Genomic DNA, 14,180 nt, shown 5'->3' with positions numbered 1-14,180 from the left:
TAGAAGATGTGATTGCTTCTCAGAGTCAGAGCCCCCCCAGACCAGCGCCACCATGATTCCATAGGGTCTGTCGTTGGTTAGGTCATAACATTGAGGGGTCCTGCAGAAGACTTGGGATCTGCTGTTTCTGTTTCCCCCTGTACAGCTGGGGTGTTGCTAAACCTGGATTTGGCAGATCACCTTCTTGTAAAGTTTACATAAAACATTTCGATACTGCAGGTGGAGCTATGGGGTTAGATCACTAGAAAGGTGCCTTCAATTTCCAGAGCTATTTCAGGAACTCAAGCTGTCAGTAAGCCGGTGTGAGATCTCTCTTTCTCTCTGTCACAGCTGTGATACCCCACCCTAACCCACACACCTAGATGATGTTTTTGCTTTCTTTTCTGATATAAAAAATACTCTTATTAAAAAAAGCAAACCCTTTGTCAAGTTTCATAAGGCAACAGAAGAAAGTAAGGCAAGTTTTATCTGTTATTTATACTTCTCTACATTCAAAATAGATTTGATTTGGCTCATTCAAAGACAATAAAAGTATATAAGAACCATTAAAACAAGAATTAACACAAGTAGCAATTGGGCTCACTATGTGTGCCAGAAAAATTAAGATGGGGATAATGGCTATAATTGCAGCCAAGACAAAAAAGAAGATAAAAGGGGAAATGTAGTGAGTCAAATGGATTCCATTATTTAAGAGGTCTATACCAGCTCATTAGAAGGAAGAGTCTAAAGCATTATAACCCGAGAACTCCTGCATCTTAATGGTGTTGACAACATGTTATGTAATAGACAGTTGTATTTAATAACAGTTGTTTTACAAAAAGGTTTTTTCAAATAGCTACACCTTTATGTAAAATTTCAAAATCCCAGGACCCAGTATGAAGCCATGTTGTTAGAAGGCACATTTTCTTGGACTCTGTAGGTTTCTGGTGATCTAGAGTGATACACAGGGTGAGTTGATACAGTCTTGATAGTTGACCTTGCTCTTAGGTGACTGGCTGTTGACTACTCATTATCTCGTCAGGGTGGGTGATTGCAGCTGGAGAGGAAAATTTGAGGGGCCGGTCATTGTCGAAGGCTTGAATGACAAATGAGACTTAGAGAAGGAATCTCTCCCATCACTCCCATGGAGACAAAAGTCCAAATTTTTAATGTGTCCTAATAACACTGGCTGTTACTCCATATTCTCTCCAGGAATGAGTTTGGGAGTATCTGGATTCAGGTGATGTATTCCAATGTGCTCCGCCATGGTTTGGTTGGAATAAGAGATGAGCCGTTCAGAGATGTTGCCTGAACTATGTTTGGGGGAAAAGATTTTTGTTAATATGTCTCTTTTGTTTTCTTTGCCGTGAAAACTCAATGTAAAAATCTGTGGGCTCAGTCTCGCTATTTTTTGGTAAATGCAAGATTCATTGCACACTTAAAAGTTTCTTGCCAAGTTCATTGTTCTTTAAAAACTGACTTTCAAATATAACCCTTTACATTCATCTAATTCTATAAGAATTCCCAGACATTTTTTTGCACCAGCCTTTAAAGAATATTCTATGAAATACTAAAAACGATATTAAGATCTGTCATACACCGAAGTAGAACTCCATCCTTGGTGCTGTCATTCCCGAAGTGGCCTCCAGAGGGCTGCCCGCTGACATCTGGAAACAGATTTTTGGCAGCTTCTTATATTTCAGGCAGAGTGTAAGAACATAGGAAGGTACCCCTTCTGCATCAATGTAGCGTAGACATATGTCTCCTTGGGCAAAGGAACCGGTGAAGTCCCATCCAGATTTCTTGAGTTAGCTCTGGGATATGGGATTGCAACTAAACAGCCTCAAAGTCTGGAGATGATGTTCTGTGTGGACCACCAGTGGCCTCACTCTCCATCCAGAAGCTGCTTTGGAGCATGACAGCCAGCCCAGCGAGCCCCAAGGCACCACTATGATGATCCTTAGCTTCTTGTCGGTCTGAACCACTTTCCCAGGGGCTGTTATTGGCCGAATCGCTTCCCTCCCTCCCCCCCCGGCCCCCCATATAAGAAGAGAAGGTTAGGACACAGACATAGAGGAAGACCATGCAAAGACACAGGGAGAAGGTGTCACCTGCAAATCAAGGAGAGAAGCCTCAGAAAGGAATAGCTCTGCGGACACCTTGATCTCAGACTTCCAGCCTCCAGAACTGTGAGAAAATAAACTTGTATGGTGAAGGCCCCCAGTCTGTGGGACTTTGTGATGGCCGCCTAGCAGCTGATACAGGGGCTTGGGACACCCTTCTCTCCTTCCTACTTTTTTTCCCATTTGAAGGGACAGTCAGCCTTATGGCAGGTGCCACAAACTTTAAGTGTTTCTTTCTTCAAGACAGAACAATTAGGTTTGTCAAGTTTCCTGTTTTAGTTCGGTTTTATTTTAGCCTCTTCAACCTTTGCACAGTGCATTAACTTGGTTTCTCAGCATCGTAAGGAAAAATTGAAAAACCTTCGGTACCAGTTCAACTTACTGTTACTACTTTCTGTTTGGCGTCTCCCAAACCCCATCCTCCAGTATAGGAAATGAAAGTCGTTTGACATCAAACTGATATAACTGTATCTCATCAAGAAAAGCTCCTAATTTCATCACGCTGAGTTTGAGTGCTCGAAAATTTGGTGACTGTCATTAAAAATGTTATTCCCGCCAACTTTTCACTTTCAGAATTTTTCTGAGGTGTTAATTGGCTTTCAGACATCTCTGGCTACATGTCTCCCAGTAACATAAAGCTAATCATGATCAAAATAAGTCTTTCATTTTCCCCCCACGAGTTTTGCTCACTTCCCAGTTTTTTCCCCTCCATTTATGTATTTATGCATTTATTAAGAATCTGTTCAGTTTCTGGCACTGTTAAAGGTACCCTGGTGAGTTATTTAGAAAATATATGAAATCTGGTTCTTGTGTTTGAGGGAATTTCAGTATAACTAAAGACACATGGTAACCATGTAAGGACTTAAAAGTATACATGCTGCCCCCCGGCGGTCCCAGCGGTCCAGTCTCCCTCCTTAGGAACTATGCCCATGCTACTCTCTGCCTGGGTCCAGTTCCTCGCTCCTGGCACCCCCATATTTGCACGGCCCCCTCCACACTTCACTCAGACCTCTGCTCAAATGGTGCTCATCAGAGAGCCCTCCCCCGAGTAAGAGAGCACCCCACCCCCGCACTGGTCTCTATCTGCTTTCCCACCCTGCTGGTCTCTATCCACTTACCCTCCTGCATTCTTTCTCATGACACTTCTCACGGAGGACAGTGGTTCTCAAACATTAGCAGCGACCTTGTGAAAGCACACATTTCTGGCTCTACTTCTTGGGTTTCTGATTCAGTGGATCTAGAGCAGGACCCCAAAATTTGCAGCTCTAAACAAGTTCCCAAGGGCTGCTTCTGCTGCTGTGGATCACTAAATGAGGGTCATAGGATGCCCTAGGAGAGGTGGAAAGCATCTTCACATCGTAGCTCCACATGAGAGCATTTTTTTTTAAGCAGGCTCCACACCCAGCATGGAGCCCAACACGGGGCTTGAACTCACGACCCTGAGATCAAGACCTGAGCTGAGATCAAGAGTTGGCCAGCTTGAGCCACCCAGGCGCCCCACATGAGGGCATTTTAATCAGTCCTCACTAAGGGATGGGAAGTAGGTATTATATTTTGTTAGGAAAATACGGAGGCTTGAAATGTCTCTCCTGGGTAATGTCCTTAAACTAGAGTATCTAATCCCAGCACACATCACCAGCACGGCCCTCACAGGAGGTCTGGAAATATACATCCTTCCCGCCGTGAGCTGCAGAGCAACCTGTTCACTAGGTCGGCTTCACCTTCAACTCTCTGCCATTCCCTATTTTTGATCCCTATTTGATCCCTGAACCACCTTTATCTACCCTCTCGTCCACCATCTTGACGTGCTTAGGTAGACTCAAAAATGGAAGAGTGGCTGACCTTTTCATATGACTCCACGCCCCTTTGTACAGACATCCCGTTTCTGGAATTCAGGTAGTTCCCTTGCCTGTGTCCTGTCTTTGTCTGCCCCGGGGGAACTCAGCCCCAGCCGTGGTCAGTTGGCACCTGGATACTGATCCTGTTCCTGGTGTTGACAAGGCAGAGGCAAATGAATGAGGCCAATGCAGCTGAAGATTTTCCTGAGGAAGTGAGTTCCTTTGAACAAGATGCTTTATGCTTTGGTTCAGCAGTTGGGTTGGTTTTGCACGATTCTGGAGTTAATGTACTCTCCTATGCTTCCATTTGCCTTCCTAAGAAAAATCAAGTAATGTAGGAGCCTTTTGTAAAAGAGTTCAATGTAACAAATACATTTTAAGTACCCACAGGGCACATGTGCTATATTAGGTAGGAAGAAAGAATATCATTCTTTTAACAAATCCTTACTGAGTTCCTACTGAGGCAGTCTTGGATGCAATCAACAAAACAGTCACAAGCCTCTGATCTTCTGGAGCTTTTATTCTGTTGGGGGAGGCAGATGATAAGCACATAAAATCTGTAATAGATGGTCTAAATGCTATGGAGAAAAATAAAATGGGGCATGGGAACAGGGAGTGTCGAAGAGATGAAGTTGTGAGAGCTGCTGTTTTTAAAAAGGATGGACAGGGAGGCCAACACGGAGCAAATGGCATTTGAGCAAGGCCCTGGAGTGTGTGAGGATGTCAGCCACGCAGGTATCCGGGGGAGGAGAATTCCAGGCAGAGGAAACAGCCAGCGCCCAGGCTCTGAGCAAGAGCACGCCTGGAGCCTTCACAGAACAGCAAGGGGACCACCGGGGTTGGAGTTGCAAAGCAACAGAGGAATAGGGAATGAGGTTGGAAAGACAATGGGGACTGGGTAACTTAGGGGTTTTACAGCAGCAAAGATTGGGCCATGCTGTGGCCACATCGGAATGGAAACGGCCATATTGGAGAACTATGAGCAGTGACATCACTTCAGTTTTAAAGATTGGATTCCGGCTACTGGGTTTGGCACAGACTAAAGGCGGCATGGGCAGAGTCGGGGGACCAGTTAGAAGTCTTGCAACAGTCTAGGGAGATGAAGGTGTTAGCAGAAGAATTTGGATCGTGCAGGTGTTTGGAAATGAGAATAAAATGGCTTCCTGCCATCCAGGAGTTTGTGCTCTAATGGAGGTGGCATATGGATAAGAAAGCATGAACGCAGACGCCATCAGAGTAGCTAAAGCTTGCTAAGCACTGACTCTATGCCAACCAACACTTCCTCTCTGCCAGGCCGTATCTAATACACTGAGCAGCAAAGCCAGGGTTTGAACCCCCGCAGGCTGTCTCCAGCCCCCACATGCTTAACTACTACACTATACTGAAAAGAGATAGAAAGGAATTCCAACTTTGGTAACTTGGGAGGTTTTTAATGAAAAGTAGCCTTTGAATTGGACTTTGAGTGATAAATAAAAGTTGGGCTGTTTGAAAAAAAGGACGGCTCTTGTATGAGGGCAGTAACCAGAATAATAGATACCCGGCCTTGAACACTCTTACTCCTCTAGAAGCTGGGCTGGAGCCCCAGGGGTGGCTTCTGTTTGCCGTATTCAGCGTTGTCCCGTGCTAGTCAAAGCTGTAGCTATGGCGTCCTCTCCCCCTCAGCAAAGGACACTGAGTGTCACAGAAGTGGCTGGTGTGGGGAGGGGGCCACCTCCTCAGGACTCCACTACTTACCTGGTATGTGACTTTGGGCAGGCTGTTCCATTCCTGAACCCCTTCCCTAAATACCTACCTGTAGAATAGTTGTAAAGACCAACTGAGATCACATAGGCAATGCTCTTAATGTGGCACCTGGCACATAGTAAGTACCCTGTCAGTTAACCCTATGTTCATAATGGCGAGGTGCGTAATAAATCAGAATGCCAGTTACATCTTTTGTTTTCTCAGGTAGGACATTACGGATTTCATTTAGAAATACTTACATCAAAATGGTGAAAGTCAAAACATTTCCTGTCAGAGATATATTAGCTTCTAACTTTATATACTCACAAAGTTAATGAAAGGGATCACCTCAACTTTTTCCTGATCCAAAATAAATGCCCCACCATTGCCCTTTCACATTGTATTTCCCCTTACTTGGTTACAAGTTATTTTTACAGTAATGACATTTTAGGCTGGCTGATTGTTGCTACCTGCATCAGTCACATGCCTTTGTATTTTTTTTTCTTTTCAGCTTTATTAAGGTATAGTTGAAAAATAAAATTGTAAAATTGTAAATTATTTACTGTGTGTATCATGATGAATTGATATACATATAGATTGTGAAAGAATTCCTCCCTCCCATCTAGGTAATTAATACATCTTTCACGTCACTTATTTATCTTTTCGTGTGTGTGTGTGAGAACATTTAAGTTCTACCCTCTTAGCTTATTTCAATTACACAACACACTGTTAACTGTAGTCACCATGTTACACATTAGATCCTCAGACCTTATATATTTTATAGGTGAAAGTTCATACTTTTTGCCAATCCTTCCCTATTTCCCTCACCCTCTGCCCCTGGAAACTACTTTCTACTCTGTTTCTATGAATTTGGCTTTTTTTTTTTTATTTTTTAAGATTCCGCATATAAGTGATACCATGCAGTATTTGTCTTTCTCTGTGTGGCTTATTTCAGTTAGCATAATGTCCTCAAGATCCATCCATGCTGTTGCAAATGACAGGATTTCCTTCTTTTTTTTGCGGCAGAGGAACATTCCATTGAGTCATGTGCCTTTAAATTACCCTTTAGTCTGTATTATTTCTGGAATCCCCCTGCAGGCAACTACCCCATCCATGGTGTTCCCTCCCTATTTGATTGTTAGACATCAGTCTCTAAATTCTAATCTCCCCTCCCAAGTTGAGTATTTATCTGGATCCATCTCTGTAAGTCCTCTGTTCCACAGCATTAAGGGTGTGACCCAGGCATCCCAGCAGGAAGACAGCTGATGTGAAGTTGAATGTGGGTAGTGTTTCAGAAAGAGTCCAGAACATGTAGGAATTAAGTTTATAGGGAGATTCTTTGGGAGATTTCTAGCAATATGGCAAAGGTTAAGGAGCATAGAATGCCAACAGTCCCCTTCTTCCTACAAACACATGGAAGCATAAGATAAAATATATTAACAACAGAAAATTAATACATAGCTGAGTTCACAATAAAGGAGATCTCTAGGTTCCAGAAGTGAGGAAGGATATCAAAGTAGAAATGACAGTGAGCATAGATATTTCAGAAGTGGGTACTGGTTGCAGGCATTTGGGCTAGGACTCTGATATTTACACAGCAACAGAAAAATAGACTAACGGCCCCTACAAAACTAGGCTAGAGGTCCAGATAGGTGGGCATTTATTAAAATGGGATGGGGGTAGGGGAAAAACCTTCCTTGCAGCCCAGGAAAACAACAGAGAAGTTTGCCTTCTGACCCGAGCATTGGGTGAGAAGGAAAAAGGTGTTTATGAACCACTCACATGGAGGGAGCCTGAACTCATAATAGCTGCATCCGAGAGGAATCCCCAAATATATCAGTCAGCATAGGCTATGTAATGCTGCGGTAACAAACAATCCCCAGATCTCAGTGGCACTTATCACTGCCATTGTCTGTTTCTTACTTGAGTTGCATGTCCAGTGCAGAATTAGCTGCCGATCATAGCCACCCAGGGACCCATGCTGATAGAGGCTTCATTTCAATGCATCACTAAAGCCAGAAAAGGGAGCATGACACGTCCTACTCTGGCTCTCAAGGCTTCTGCAAGCAGGGATATTTCAGCTAAAAGTCAGCACAAGGCTGTGCTCAACCTCAAAAGGGACAAAGAAAGTGCAAGCCAGCAATGTGCCTAGAGGAGAAGTAGAATATTTCTGTGGAACAATATTAGTGACAACCACGCCAAACCTATAAATTTACATAGGAATGATCAGGACCACTGAAATTCCTAAAGCAGGTTATTCAACTGAAGAGAGAAATCATCAACTAGAATATAAATCTTAGGAAATCTCACAATCTGAGGAGAAATTAAAAAGAAAAGAAAGAAAAAGAAAACGTTGAAGGGCAGTTCAGAGACAGGATAAGACAACCAAGACCACCTGTGTCTAATAGGAATTCCGGAAGACAAGACTAGAAATAATTGGGGGACGATGATAGTAGAAGATATAACAAATGAGAATTTTTCTAAAATTGTAGACAGACCTGAGCCTTAAAATTGAAACACGACACAAAAACCCAAGCAAGAGTTAGAAAAAAAATCTACGCATAGGCCCGCTGTGGGGAAACTTCAAAACATCAAATGTCAAAAGAAAATCTTTAAAGCAGACAAAGAGAAAGGACAGGTTATCTAAAAAGAAAAGAAAACTTGACAACAGCATACTTTTATAAGCCCAGAAGTCAGGAAACAATGGGATCATATCTTCAAAATCCTGGGGGAGAATCACTTTTAACTAATATTTCTTTAACCAGCAAAATTATTACTGGAGAGAGGGTGAAAAGAAGACATTTTCAAATAAGCAGAATGAAGAGAATTTAGAATTCACAGAACTCTGGCTGAAAGAACTAGTAGCATATGTATTTCCCACAAAAATCCTCAACAAAATATTAGAAAATCAAATCCAACAGTGTATGAAATTAATAATATGTCACAACCAAGTGACTTATTCCAGGTATGCAAGGCCATTTCAATATTTGAGATTCAGTCAATATAATCTACCATATCAATAGGCTAAAGAAGAAAAATCATATGATCACATCAGTTGACACATCAAAAGCATTTGAAAAAAATCTAATACCCATTCATTATTTGAAAAAATAAAATTCTCAGCAAACTAGGAATAGAGGGGAACTGTCTCACAAAGAGCAGCTACAAAAAACCTATAGCTAACATCATATTTAATGATGACAGGCTGAATGTTTTCCCTCTAAAATCGAGAGCAAGACGAGACTGTCCAATTTCACTGCTCTTACTCAACATAATTCAAGAAGTTCTAGCCAGTGCCATAGACAAGAAAAATAAATAGAAGCCAGGCCATTTTTTTAAAAGATTTTATTTATTTTAGAGAGAAAGACATAGCATGAGTGGGAGGGGCAGAGGGAGAGAGAGAGAGAATCTCGAGCAGACTTCATGCTGAGCACGGAGCCTGATGCAGGGCTTTGTCCCAGGACCCTGAGATCATGACCTGAGCTGAAACCAAGAGTTGGATGCTTAACCTGACTATACCACCCAGGCACCCCAAAGCCATGTCATTTAGAAAAGAGAAATAAAACTGTCTTTGTTTCCAGATGACATTATCTACTAGAAAATCCCAAAGACTGTACCAAAAAAACAAAAACAAAACCCACCTCATAGAAGTAATAGGTGAGTTAGCAAGGTCGGAACATACAAGATCAACACATAAAATCCATTGCATTTCTGTGTTCTAATAGCAAACAAATGGAAGGCAAAATAAAAAAAAAAAACACGATACCACTTATAACTGCTTCAAAGAAAATGAAACGCTTAGGTATAAATCTAGTAAAACATGTATATTGGAAATCTGCGTGCTGAAAATTACAATATGCTGATGAGAGAAACCAAAGACCTAATAATTGAAGATACATACTGCTTTCATAGATTAGAAAGCTCAACAAAGTAAAGATGTTACTTCTCCCCCACATGGATTTATTGGTTTAAAACAATTCCTATCAAAATCACAGCAAGATTTTTTTTAGATAATTCTAAAACTTATATTAAAAAGGTGAAGGAACTCGAATAACTAAAACAGTTTTGGCAAAGAAGGATAAGGAGGGAAGAATCAGTTTACCTGATTTCAAGTCTTACCATAGAGCTACATTAATTAGGACTGTGTGGGTGGGCAGAGGGATAGACACATGTGTCTGTGAAATGGAATAGAGAACCCAGAAATACACCCACACAATGATGCCCAACTGATTTTAGCCAAATTGCAAAATTCAATGGAGGAAAGATAGGTTTTCCAACAAATCATGCTGGAGCAATTGGACATCTGCAGGCAAAACCCAGAACTTTAATCTAAGTCTTGAACCTTATACAAAAGTTTATTTGAAATAGATCACGGGCTTAAACACAAAGTTATGAAACCTTCTAAATAATAGGAAATACTATTTAGGCCCTTGAGCTTTGTGAAGAGTTGTTAGCCATCACCCCAAGAGCATGACCCATAGAAGGAACAGTTGATAAAATGGGCCTCATCCAAAAAAGACCCTGCTAAGAGGATGAAAAGACAAGCCATAGTCTGGGTGAAAAATCTCTGTAATCACATAACCAACAAAGGACTAGTATCTAGAATATATAAAGAATTCTCAAAACTCAATAGCAAAAAATCAAACAATCCAGTTGGAGAATAGACAAAAAATCAGGAGGAGACATTTCCCTAGAGAGGATATACAGATAGTAAATAAGCACAGGAAAATATGTTCATTTGCCTTTTGGGAAATACAGATTCAGACCGCAGTGAGACATCACCACACACATGTGAGAATGGTTAGGATGATAAATAATGATAACACCAAATGCTGGCATGGATGCCGAGGAAGTGGGTCACTCATATTGCTGGTGGAATGTAAAATGGTACAGCCACTCCGGAAAATAGTTTTACAGTTAACTTTAAAACTAAAAATGGACTTCCCATATGACCCAGCAATCGCACTCTTTGGCATTTATCTCAGGAATATGAAAACTTATGTTCACCCAGAAACTTGCACATGAATGTTCCCAGGCTGAAAACTACCCAAGCATCCTTCATTGGGTGCGTAGTTAAACAAATGTGGTACATCTATGCTTTGGAATTCTAATGCAATCAAAGGGATAAGATACTGATACATACAGCAACTTGGTTGGACCTGAAGGGAATTATGCAGAGAAAAAAAAAAAAAAGCCCCCAAACTCTAAAGGTACTATCCCGTTTATATAAAACGCCATACAGATAAAATTACAGAGATGGAGAACAGGTTAGTAGTTGCCAGGGGCTTTGGGGGTGGTGACTACGAAGGGGTAGCATGAGGGAGCCTTGTTATGGTGGTACAATTACTTAGCAGTGTTGGGGTAGTAGTTACATGCAGTTCAATATTATAGGATTACACACACACACACATCAGTGCTTCTGTAAATCTGAGTAAGCTCTGCGCGTTGTCCCAATTTCAATGACCTGGCTTTGTTATTGTCTATAGTTACACCAAATGTCAACATTGTTGGAAGCAGGGTGAAGGGGCATGGGACCTCCCTGTACATTTTTTTTGCAACTTGGTGTGAATCTAAAATTATTTCCGAACAAAAGGCTACAAAAAATACATACTTTACTAAGAAGTGTAATGAGCCTAGGAGGGAGGCGGTCAAGTGTGTGCGGTGATGGTGAGGAGATAAACTGGTAAGTGTGGGTTTTTTTTGGTAAAATCTAAACAAGCATCAGTCCTAATGAATCATTTAAGGGAGTTAGAAGCAAGGTAACATAAAAATACCGGCTGGAAACCATATAAGACCGGAGAGGGTGATGAGAGTGAAAGCATTCTAAATCTTCTTATTGTGTAGGGAGGATAGAAAACCATATGTTTGAAATGTCTTTGTGATAAAAAAGGTAGAATGACATCTAAGCCAACCAAAGTTATTTTAATTCATACTAAAATCATCTGTGGAACACCTGCTCTGTGTCTGGAAACCTAGCGATATCACTAACTGCTCCTATAATCCTAAAAGAAGGCAGTGTGATCCCCTTTTCACTGATGAAGAAACTGGCTACCTGGGGGTGCATCACATCCGACAGTCATGGCAGTAAGTGGTGAAGCCTGCGTTTGAACCCACGCTCGCTGACACCTTAAGCCTGTGTTCTTTTAATTCCATGATGCCCTGTGATGCGAAATGAATATCGAAATAGATTAATTTTCTAAAGAGAATGCCTGCAGTGTGTTTTGAAGGTGAAATATTTTTACCTTATATGGATTGCAATAGGTATCCCTCTCCGAACTGTGGGCAAAACAGAAAGCGTTTGTCTTACCCTTCGCATTTCCTCGTCCAAGCTTTGGGCAAAATTTACTGCAAAACAGAAAGCTTTCATATCTTGCCTTTTCCTTTGTCAGCCCTGAAGAGTCATCATGAAGCTGTGTGTCACAGGAGCTCGTTCAACTAGTTAGGTTACCTGGGAGAATGAAGGGCAGCAGTTAACATTCAAGTTTAGTGTTTTCTTAGGAAAGCAATGAGCTTAGAGATGAATTCTTTTTTTCATTTTATCCTGTGTGGATGGGGAAAAAGGAGGTAACATTTTGAAGATCAAGGAAAACACCAGCCTCTCCAACTGTTAGTTAATTTCCCATCTGTAAATCTTGTTTCTGTTTCCCCCGATGCTAAAAAGATCTTGAAGCCCATGTCTGTCCTGATGCATCCTCACACACCCATGTCCAGAGAGTAGGCAGGGAGAAGTCACGGACACATCGGTAATAGGTGTCCGGGCTTTGTTGCTCGTGTTTGTTGACAGGTTTGAATAAAAGAAACCTGAGGATTTGTCTCTGATCTCTCAGGCTTTTTCTCCTTCTTTTAGCCAGGAATAAATGACTAAAGCTCTCCATTTTATAGGATTGAAAAGAAGGAGTACTTTTATCTTTACTTGAAACATTGTGCCGCAGAAGCTTCTATTTACTGGCTCATAAAAGATTTTATGTCTCATCTGTTGTACTTAGGATGACTATAGCGGATGTTCTAGAAAAAGATTTGAAATGTGTTGCCTCCTGAAGTTAGAATTATAATCAGGTGTATTACTGAACAATCCAACTTTCCCTAATGTGTATAGATTTCTGCATTGGCAGGAAGTATTGAAGTACGCCCAAATAGAGCATTAAGCAAAATGTAGCCCGAAACTCTAAAAACATGTGTGATTGCCCACCCGTCTGTGTGCAGACTTCACACTGTGTTTGCCCAGCTCTTGTACAATAGACTCATCTGATGAAACAGCAGAAGCACCTGTCACAGGCTGAGCTCAAAGCCTTCTATAAAAACATGGGGAACATTCTGATCTCAGCATTACCATCCCAGCTCTGTCATGGAATTAACTCAAGACACCCTAGACAAATCTCTTATTCTTCCTAGGCCTCAATTTCTTCGTCCGTAAAATCCCGGCCCGTTTCCCAGGAGACCTGAGAGGAAGATCCAGCACTCGAGAAATAGGAAAAGCAGAAATGTCTCCCAGAAATTCTTAGTGATGGTGAAGTAGGGGACCATTGGCTCTTGATAAAGTGAAGATAGCTATTCTTATACTAAAGAAAAACCAGAAAAGAAAGTATCAGAAAGAAAAAATTCATCAGAAGGCAGACAGTTACGGCCCTAATGCTGTGAATCCTTCATGCCCAGCCCCCATTTTATAGTCAGTGCTTTTCCAAATGCTTGGAGTCGAGTGCCTTTTCAGGGCAGCCGTCAACAGCGCTCACCATGAATGTATTTGTGGTCGTGAATAGTGGCCAGGTAGTTTGACCTTATCCAAGTGGACCTATGAAAAGTGGCTTATCTTGCTCTTCACAAAAGATAAAAAGGTTATTTCTGAAATTTTTGTTTGAGACCCTCAGCTTTCAGTGAATGACCATCATAATATTTGTTTCTCAATTTTTTGATGAGATGAGGTTCATCTGGATCAAAATATTTATTATTTCTCTTACACAGTAACCTTGAGAAGTGATATAACATATAGTTAAAGCGTCGACTCTGAAGCCGGAGTGCCTGGAGTCATATAGCAGCTCCGTCAACCTACCACTATGTGATGTGGGTCATGTTCCTAACTACTCTTTGCCACAGTTTCCTTATATATAAATGGGTATAAAAGTAGGAACCTACTTCATAGTGTTGGGAGAATTAAAGTAGTTAATGCGTGTTAATTGCTCAGTATTATACTTGTACTGTAGTAAGTACTACATAAGTTAGGGAACATTGTCATTATGAAGCATTCGTAAAGCCTCTGGGGGGAAAAGAAATCATGAGCTGTTGGCCCACTTTCAGAACGTATCCAGACCCCAGCCACTTCTTACCTCTTCCATTCCTAATGCACCACCACCTCTTGCTTGGACTACTGCCGTCGCTTCCTCCTGGTTTCCCTGCTACCCCTCTTGCCCCCAGTGGTCTCCATAGAGCAGCCTGAGGTGATTCCAACCCTTAAGTCACATCACAGCACTCTTCTGTTCCCTGTGCTCCATGGCCCATCATTTCATTCAAAGTACAAGGCCAT

General features: G+C 41.6%; 1 protein-coding gene across 15 annotated transcripts in view; it reads left to right on the top strand.

Annotated features, from left to right (window-relative positions):
• Positions 1 to 14,180, top strand: part of KIAA1217 (KIAA1217 ortholog) — a 703,089-nt gene that overhangs the window by 573,084 nt on the left and 115,825 nt on the right. The gene's annotated exons all lie outside the window — the stretch shown is intronic.

Source organism: Zalophus californianus, chromosome 9 (genome assembly GCF_009762305.2).
Source record: "Zalophus californianus isolate mZalCal1 chromosome 9, mZalCal1.pri.v2, whole genome shotgun sequence".
In the NCBI taxonomy this organism is placed as follows: Eukaryota; Metazoa; Chordata; class Mammalia; order Carnivora; family Otariidae; genus Zalophus; species Zalophus californianus.
This window is presented reverse-complemented; position numbering and strand designations above follow the sequence as displayed.